Here is a 9,094-nt window from a genome sequence, read left to right as displayed (position 1 = left end):
AAGTTTTAGTGGAGAGTCACTATTTTTAAAACAGCAAGATAGGTTGAAAGGGGGTGATTACTTTTGTATTCTGGTACTATGGAATACAGTAGAATGGCCAATAAATTTAAATAGTTGAAGGGGAGTGATTTCACAAAATGATAATTTTGTGCTTACTCACACAAGCCAGTGAAAGCAGAGAGGAAATGGGATATATGGTTAAATTAACATAAGAGGCAGGCAACTAGAAAGACAGTGGTATTTAAGAACATGACAGTGACAGGGTGGGAGGGGGGGTGGAGAAAAATTTCTGCCTGATTCACAAGAGACAGAGCTGTGGTGTCTTTTGACGTTTTAATATGCAGTTAAAAGCAGAACACAAGCAAAATACAAGGTAAAGAAAACAAATCACAGCACTCAAAATATCAAAGGCAATAAACTAATACAAAATACAACAAATAAAAAGCAAACCAACCTTTCCCTCACAGCAAAATGTAGCAGAGTCTGGGTGAGCCTTTCCAATAAAGTTCCTTCCAATGTGTGCTGTTTCCCCATTGGTGTTCCTGTAGCAGCTGTTTTCTCAAGATAATATATTGTAGGATAGCGCAGTGATAATTTTGGCACAAATACTGGTATCATACTACAGGGCAGCCCCTGATGCATCTAGGCACTCAAACCTTGACTTCAGCAGCCCAAATGCACAATCTATGACATTTGTTTGAGCATACGCCTCATTATAGCTTTCCCCTGTGTGTGTGTGTGTGTGTGTGTGTGTGTGTGTGTGTGTGTGTGTGTGTGTGTGTGTACTTCTGATTGATGTCATCAACCATAGTTCGTGTGCATACCCTGCATCCCTCAGTAAATGGCCTTGTGGGATACCACCCTGGAAAACCTCTGGTAGAGCTGTGAGTTTTTCCAGATATGGGATTAGTGGCAACTGCCTGGGTTGCCATCACACATATTCAGGATAATTCCCTTAGCATCGCATACTACCTGGCAGCTAATGGACTGGAAGTCTTTTCTGTTTATGTAGACACTTTCCTGTTCCCCGGGTGGTGCTTTGATCTCAATATGTGCAACTATGGCATCCAAGACTTCAGGGAAGTGTGCTACAGGGTAGAAATTATTCATAGTTGTAGCTCTGTCCTCAGGGAATATGGGGAAATATATGCAGTCACTGGCATGCTGTAGCATAGCATTTAGAAATTGATGTACAATCCTGGGTGCCAATGTCTGCAACACCTCCAGCATGTCCCCTGTTGATCTCTAGAAGGTTCCTAATACCTTGTTCTTCACAGGTATCAGTTTGCCCTTGCTCTCAGTTGAGGATGATGGAAGTTGCAGAGTTTCAGATGTGTGTCTCTATCCACCCTTTAGTGTTCTATTTCCACCAATTGCAGACCATGAAAAGTTAAATGGGGTCTAAACATCCTTCACCTTCTTGCCCAAGACCTATCAGCAGAAGCATAGACTTGAGCCTGCTGGACATGCACATGCAAGAGCTGCACCAGTCCCCAACATTCTTTTCCCTCTAGTGTTTATGTGGCTGTATTCCAATAGGTTTTGGAATTCAAGGCAAAAACCTACACTAAGTCGACACACTTGCTTTACTGCTTGTTGAATAGCTAAGCTATTTTGGACTGGTTGGTTATCATGCAATTCAGCTTCTTATGTTGTAATTAGCATGCCACAATGTTTACTGTGTTTGCAAAGCTCTACACACCACATACAGCCACTTACTGAATAAAATAAATGCACTCGTTTGTGTGTCACACAGTTTTAGTAAGCCATGTAGGGTTTATTGAATCCAGCCCAATGTCTTTTGAATTATACCTGAGAAAGCCTGTTTAGAATTGCAGCTGCAGAATTTAGTATTTATAACTTTGCAGAATTCTTTGTTTTTAATTTTACCTTTAGAATTTGATCTGTAGAGTTCCATGATTAGAATTCTAAATATACAGTTCTGTGCTTATAATTCCAAATGTAGAATTCCATGAAAACTTAATAGAAAAAATAGCATCTAGAAGTCTATATGTAGAATTATGTCTGTAATATATCTGTGGAGTGTAGTATTATAGTTGTAAAAATGTGTGTTCATAATTTTATGTATAACAATTTCATTCAAATGATAGGTTCATAGGTGTTTACTAGGCTAATGACCACAAGGACCTTTTTAAGCCTAGCCATGCATCCCAAATCTCTGACAGGTTCTGGTACCCTTGATACGTGTAAGCAGGGGCTTGGGAGATAAAACATTTACAAGCAGGGGCCTGTGAGATGAACCCTTTACAGGCTGACAGTGTCCATTTAAGACACAGGTGCCAGACCAGGGATGAATTTCCTATTCCCCATCCAATTGTCCAGGTTACACTTGAATTGGGTTAGGGAGAAACTCTGCTTCATATGGATAGGAAGCCTGTTCCAGAGAAGGGGTAGTCTCTGGGATACACATCTATCTCTCCAGTAGGTCCTATTTATATCACAGACAAGGTTTAAGTCTTTAGAATAGGTAATTCTGGTGCTGTTTGTTTTGTGGGTAAGCAGGAGGTCCATCAGAGTGAGGTCTGACAATGCCCTGTGTGCCAGGTATAGATCTCCTCTCAACAACTTGTAGGAGACTGATTTCATCACTACTATAGACACATGATGGTCAAAGGCTAGATTGCTGTCTAAGTGTGTTCTTGACTACTCTGGTCAAGTCTAAGTGGTGTGTTGTCATTATGATAATTACAAGGGGTGGATGACTTCCTGAAGGATACTTCTATGCATTTCTTGGCATTTATTTTTAGTCTATGACTCTGGCACCAGTTGTTTGTGTCAGCCCTTCATGGAAAACATTTGTGTCAGTGTGGGATTCAATGAGAGCTCCTAATTTGCAATCATATGCAAATTTAGTCAGCCAGAGGTCACTCACATTGGCTTTGACTTCAGAGAAGTAAATGCCAAAAAGGACTGGTCCAAGGACTGATCTCTGAGGGACTCCACTTATGACTGGCCTTTTTGTAGAGATGGACTCCCCAATTCTAGCTTTATGGAACCACGAGTTTGTCAACAATTCTGAGTGGGTTACTGTGTCAAATGAGTAAACCTAAAATAAGACACACATGGAGCTCAGCAAAACGGACAACTGCTTTAATGGACAAGCACAAAAACAATCCACAGCAAGCTAAATCGCAGCAGCACAGCAAACAAAATTGCAGAGCACAAGCGACAGCACAATAATGCTGTAAAGTTAATCTGCATACGTTTTCGTCACAGTAACTTCATCAGATACCTAACCTCTCTTCCTATGATGAATAAATAAACTAATCTAATTCAAATGAACCAATGAGTGAACAAATTCAATTACACATGCAAAATGCATTGAAACACATGAACCTTAAAGGTGAATGAATCTAAAAGTTAAAACCGTCCGTTTTGCTGAGCTCCATGTGTGCCTTATTTTAGGTTTACTAGTTTTTATCTTGGGCACTCAGACCACTGGATTGGTGTACTGTGTCAAATGCCTTGACGAAGTCAAGGTAGGCAGTGTGAACCACTTTGCCCTCATCCATTGCTCTGGTGACCTTCTCAAAGAAATCCAGCACATTGAGTAGGCATAACCTGCCCTTGACGAAACCAAATTGGGTTCTGTCCAATATCTGGAGGTTTACTATATCATTATTTATGATAATTCTTTCCATGGCTTTACATAAGAGACTAGAGAGACTTATGGCTCTGTAGTTTCCAGGGTCAGTAGATGGCCCCCTTTGTGCAGAGGGATGACTGTTACTGTTCTCCATTCATGAGGCATGAAGCGTGTTTGGAGGCTACAGTTAAACAGCAATTTCAGTGGGCCTGATAGGTCATGTTTCATACTATTTAGAAGACATCCTGGGATATTGTCTGGGCCCACTGATGTAGTGTTCTTGGCCTTAGAGAGAGCATTAAGTACCTGTTCCCTGGTGATAGCATGCAGAGTTATATTTGTTGGTATTTTCCTGAGGGAAGGTTGAGGGGGAGAGATGGGGTAAAGTTGGAGATGAATTTGTCGGCCAGTAGGTTTGCTATATCTTCTGGCTCAGTACAGATGGCTTCATTTACAATTAGCTCTGCACACAACTGCATATTGCCTTTGAGGATGTAGACACAGCTAAAGAATGCCCTATGGTTGTCCTTGGCCTGGGAGGCCAAATTTACTTCAAATCTGGCTTTAGTAGACTTTGCCCTGTGAGTTGTTTGTTTAGTTTAATGAGTGTGCTTTTATCCTGCTAGGTACTGCACCTTCTAATTTTTGCCACTCCTCACCTGATACCACCTGACAGGAAGGAATGTGACTGGGAATGACATGCTACACTGGTATCAGCACTGACTTGATGCCACTGGTGGTCAAAGAGAGGATCTTCAGAGCAGAGCCAACAGCTGGGCAGCATCACACACTGATAAAAAGGCTTTTCTAAGCTACACCCCTTTCCTCAGCATGCTGAAGCCTCTAGTGCCAGCTGGGTGAGCCATGAGGTGTGGCATATGTGAGGACATGCCCACTCTGGGCACTACAGGAGCCATGCCTCTTTGATCCACCAAAAACATCCCATCAAGATCTACTCAGTACACTCCCTCCCCCAGGACAGGCATGTTCATCTTCCCTGCCAGTTATGTCAAGCAGCCAGACCACTACATGAACTCTGGTCACCCGGGAAGTAGTCAGGTCTTCATCCTTCTATGTCAGTGGAGCTGGATTTTCCCCATTTATTCACTAACACATTTTGGGGGAAACAGCAAGTAGACTGTAGTCCAGTTTGCAAAGGACTTCATAGGAGACCGTCACAAGTAGTATGGGTCTGTGAACTAAATTTGTTTGAACGATTCTAAAAGGGGTGACTTTAAAAATTCATATGCTTTCACACTATACAGGAAAAGTATATGAAATGTTGGGACAGTTACATAACTGCAAGAATTACTTTGTTACTGCCTTAAGGCAATGATGACCTTAGAGTGACTATAATAAAGGGAGTTGTAAGAGTGCAGCAGTACTCACAGCCTAATACAGTATGACTACATTATCATAAAAAGCCTAACAGTCATATTTTCTGGATTCAAAAAAATAGGTTCCCATAACTGAATTTTTCACAGCAGACTTGTGAATTTGAGCAGTATATCCTGACTTCATGAGCCAGAGAATTTGTCTAAAGTAGTCGTCCCCTGAGGGGTGATGAAAAGAGGAAATAACACATTATGCTTACCCATCTTAGAAATTAGGGCCTCTGGGTCCTAAGAGTTCTCATACTAGAATACACTGGCTTAAGGAAAACCTCTTCTAGGCTCAAATATTGAATATGTGGACTTGTATTAAGTCAACATGCAAGGGGTCAATGATGAGAGAGCTGAATCCCAATCTTTAAAAAATTAGAAAAAAAAGAAGTTATGTACTCACCATAATGTTCCATGTTTGTTGTCCTTGATCTCACCTTCCTTCTTGCTGGTTGGGTTCGGAGCCGATTCTTGGCTCTGTCTCGGCCGCATTCTAAAGCTCAAGAGCTTCCACTGGCTCGATGCTAGACCCTATCCCAACATGCCTAGCGAAAATTACCCAGATCTCATTTGTGATAACCCATAACACTAGACTATAATGTGCAAATATAGACATGTATATAAACTATAGATATATGTGTACATCTCTCTCTCTCTCTCTCTCTATATATATATATATATATATATATATATATATATATACATACATATATATCCCAGCAAGAAGAAGTCAAAGAACTCTGTCTATCCAACTCATAAGGCAGGAAGTGAATCACAGCCTATGTAGCCAAATGATAGATAATTCCTCTCGATCTTCCAGGAGGGGGAAAGGAGTGTGGGATGCAACAAAGGAAGGCGAGATCAAGGACAACAAACATGGAATGTTATGGTGAGAACATAACTTCTTTATGTTATGTTGTTCCTATCTCACCTTCCTTCTTGATGGTTGGCACATAAGTGATGGTGTCTGAAAGCCATTTTGATAAAGTTACTTTTGAGACTGAAGTTCCCTTTCTGATTTCTGCAAAGGATACAAACAATTGGTCAGATTTTCTGAATTCTTTTGTCCTGTGCAAGTAAAAACGTAACTATGAACATCCAGTTGGTGGAGTTTGTACTCTGCCTTGTTGCCATGATTACGGAAGAATACAGGTAGTTCTATGGATTGATTCAGATTGAACTCTGACCAAACTTTGGGTAGGAAGGAGGGGTTGGTTCTGAGAGAAACCCTATCTTTGTGAAAAATTAAGTAATGGGAATGAATGGATAGAGCTTGTAATTCTGATACCCTCCTAGCAGAGGCAATGGCAGTCATGAAAATAGTTTTCCAAGTCAAGAATTTCAGAGAACAAGTATTAGCCAGTTCAAAAGGAGGAAGAATCAATGCAGCTAGGACTAAATTTAGATTCCAAGGAGGAGGAGGTGGTTCTCTTATTGGGGGTCTCAAGAGGATAGTACCTTTTAGGAAAGCTTTGCATAACCTGTGGGACATAATGTTGGAACCCATTTCTCTCACAAGAAAGTTGGAAATAGCAGCCAGCTGAACTCGGACAGTCGCTGCTGCTGCTCCTTGATTAAAGGTTTCAGTGAGAAATCTGAGGATCTTTGAAAGAGGTGCAGTAAAAGGCTCAATATTATTTTAGGCTTCCCAACAAGTGAACTGCTTCCATTTGCTGGTATAAAGTTTTCTCGTTGAGGATTTGTGAGAGGAAGTTAAAATATATTGACCTGCTGGGGAGATGTCAGGAAGCCTGGCTAAGATGGGAAGTGGAGGTGTCAGCTTGAGGGTCTCTATGGAAGGATGGAGCATACCCAACTGATGCACCAGAAGATCTGGAACTGGGTCCAGGATCCAAGGTTCCTCCTGGAGATGAGGCCATAGAAAAGGGAACCATATTTGACAAGGCCAGTAAGGGGCAATGAGCATTAGTTTGCAACTCAACGATTTTGCTTTCTGAAGAACTTTGGGTATAAGAGGGAACGGGGGGAAAAGCATAAAGACATCCTGGGGGCCAATCATGAACAAGTGCATCCCTGGGTGACTGTTCCGGTGGGGGGACTAGGTCGAAATAGCTGCTGCATTTGGTATTGATGAAGGTGGCGAAAAGGTCGCAGCAAGGCTGGCCCACTTGCGAAAAATTTGGTTCGCAATATCCTGGTTCAGGGACCACTAATGAGGCATTAGGATAGCCCTGCTTAGCTTGTCTACTATCATGTTGGATTTCCCCAGAATGTGCATCGCAATCAGAAAGCATTGGGAAGACATTGTCCACTGCCATACTCTTAGAGCCTCTCAAAAAAAGGTGTAGGATCTGGTTCCGCCTTGCTTGTTGATGTACCACACTACTGACATGTTGTCTGTTTGAACTGCGATCGTCCCCGTAGGTAAACAGCCCTGTAGTGCCTGCAACATTAGGAGCACCGCTCTCATCTCTAGGACGCTGATGTGCAAGTGGTAGTCATGTTGCTGCCAAGTTCCTTGAACAGTCTGTCCCAGATAATGCCCCTCCCACCCTATTTGGGAAGCATCCATGGTCACTGTGGATACTGGTTGGGGGAGGATGAACGGTCTGCCTATCGTCACTTGCATAGACTGAACCCACCATTTTAGGTCCTTCTTGCAGGTCTCTGTGATGAGAATTTCGTGTGACATGGGTAGATCTTGCATGGACCACTGAGCAAATAGGAGTCACTGTAATATCCTCATGTGAAAGCGCGCCAAGGGAACTAGTGTTATTGCTGCTGCCATTGAGCCCAGGACTTTGAGAACAAATTTTGCCTGAATCTTTTGTCTCTCGATTAAGATTGAAACCTGATGGCAAATGATCACCGTCCTCTCCTGAGGCAATTTTGCTATCATGTCTTTTGTATCTAAATCTGCCCCATAAATATAATATATTGACAGGGAAAGAAGGCAGACTTTTCATAGTTTATAGTGATGCCTAGCCATGAGCAGATGGGAATTGTGGTGTCCCTTGCCTCGGTTAGTCGATGCTCGGTGGTGGCAGTAAGGAGCCAGTCATCTAAATATGGAAACACCCGGAATCCTAGATGCCTCAAATGAGCCGTGACTACTGCCATGCATTTGATGAACACCCTGGGGGCTGTGGTGAGACCAAAGGGCAGAGCTCTGAACTGGTAGCGACTGTCTCCCAGCCGGAAGAATAGAGATCTCCTGGATAGTCTGTCCATCTTGATATGGTAGTACGCATCCTGGAGATCGATGGAGCACATCCAATTGTCCTTTCCCAAAAAGGGAAGTATGGACTGCAGTATCACCATCCAGAACTTTGTCTTCTTGACAGACTTGTTGAGTCTGCTGAGATCCAAAATGGGCTTCCAGCAAAACAACGACAGTATTATCACCAAGGCTAACGCTGTTTACCAGATACTTGTGAAGATGGAACTGGAAGCACTGTCCACAAAAGATGTATCAAATGTCCGTTTAAAAGTTTTTTTACTGACTGCTGGTTTAAAAAAGAAGTTAAAAGTCCCTTGTTAATAACAAACGATAAGCGCTTTTGAATAAATCTTCTTCAGATCGTAGTGAGAAGTGGGACACACATTTACTTAAATATGAAGTTTTGGTAATTGCCCAACCAATGCAGATCTATGCATTTTAATTTAAACCAGTTAATTCTCATGCATTCTCATCATGTTTTGAATATTCAGGACCAATGGAGGTCTTCTGTTATTAACACACCTCCAAATCCATTGACAAGCGCATTCCTTATCTAAGATGTAAATTTACTAAAAGTGTTAACCAATAGGGGTTCTTAATTCTCAATTTTAACCAACCACAGTTGGCCTCAGATGGAAAAATGTTTGAACGTATCAGCCAATATAATGTTTTTCACTTCCGTTTGCCAGAGCCAGATTCAAATGTTGTCGGCTCACATCCTTAACATGGTTAAACACCTCAATTTCAGGTAAAATACAACTTTCAGTATTCCCTAAACAAGAAGAGCCTTCTCATATTTTTATTTCATTACGCATGAATGTCCGATAAAAGCGATCATGATTTCATAAACCATGTAAATAAACAAGATGTCAAATCAAATTTTTCTTTTATTGTTGGGAGTCTGACAATGTCAAATCTTCTGCA

Source organism: Protopterus annectens, chromosome 6.part0 (genome assembly GCF_019279795.1).
Source record: "Protopterus annectens isolate FY-2018-M chromosome 6.part0, PAN1.0, whole genome shotgun sequence".
Classification (NCBI taxonomy): Eukaryota; Metazoa; Chordata; order Ceratodontiformes; family Protopteridae; genus Protopterus; species Protopterus annectens.
Note: the sequence above shows the minus strand (reverse complement) of the source record.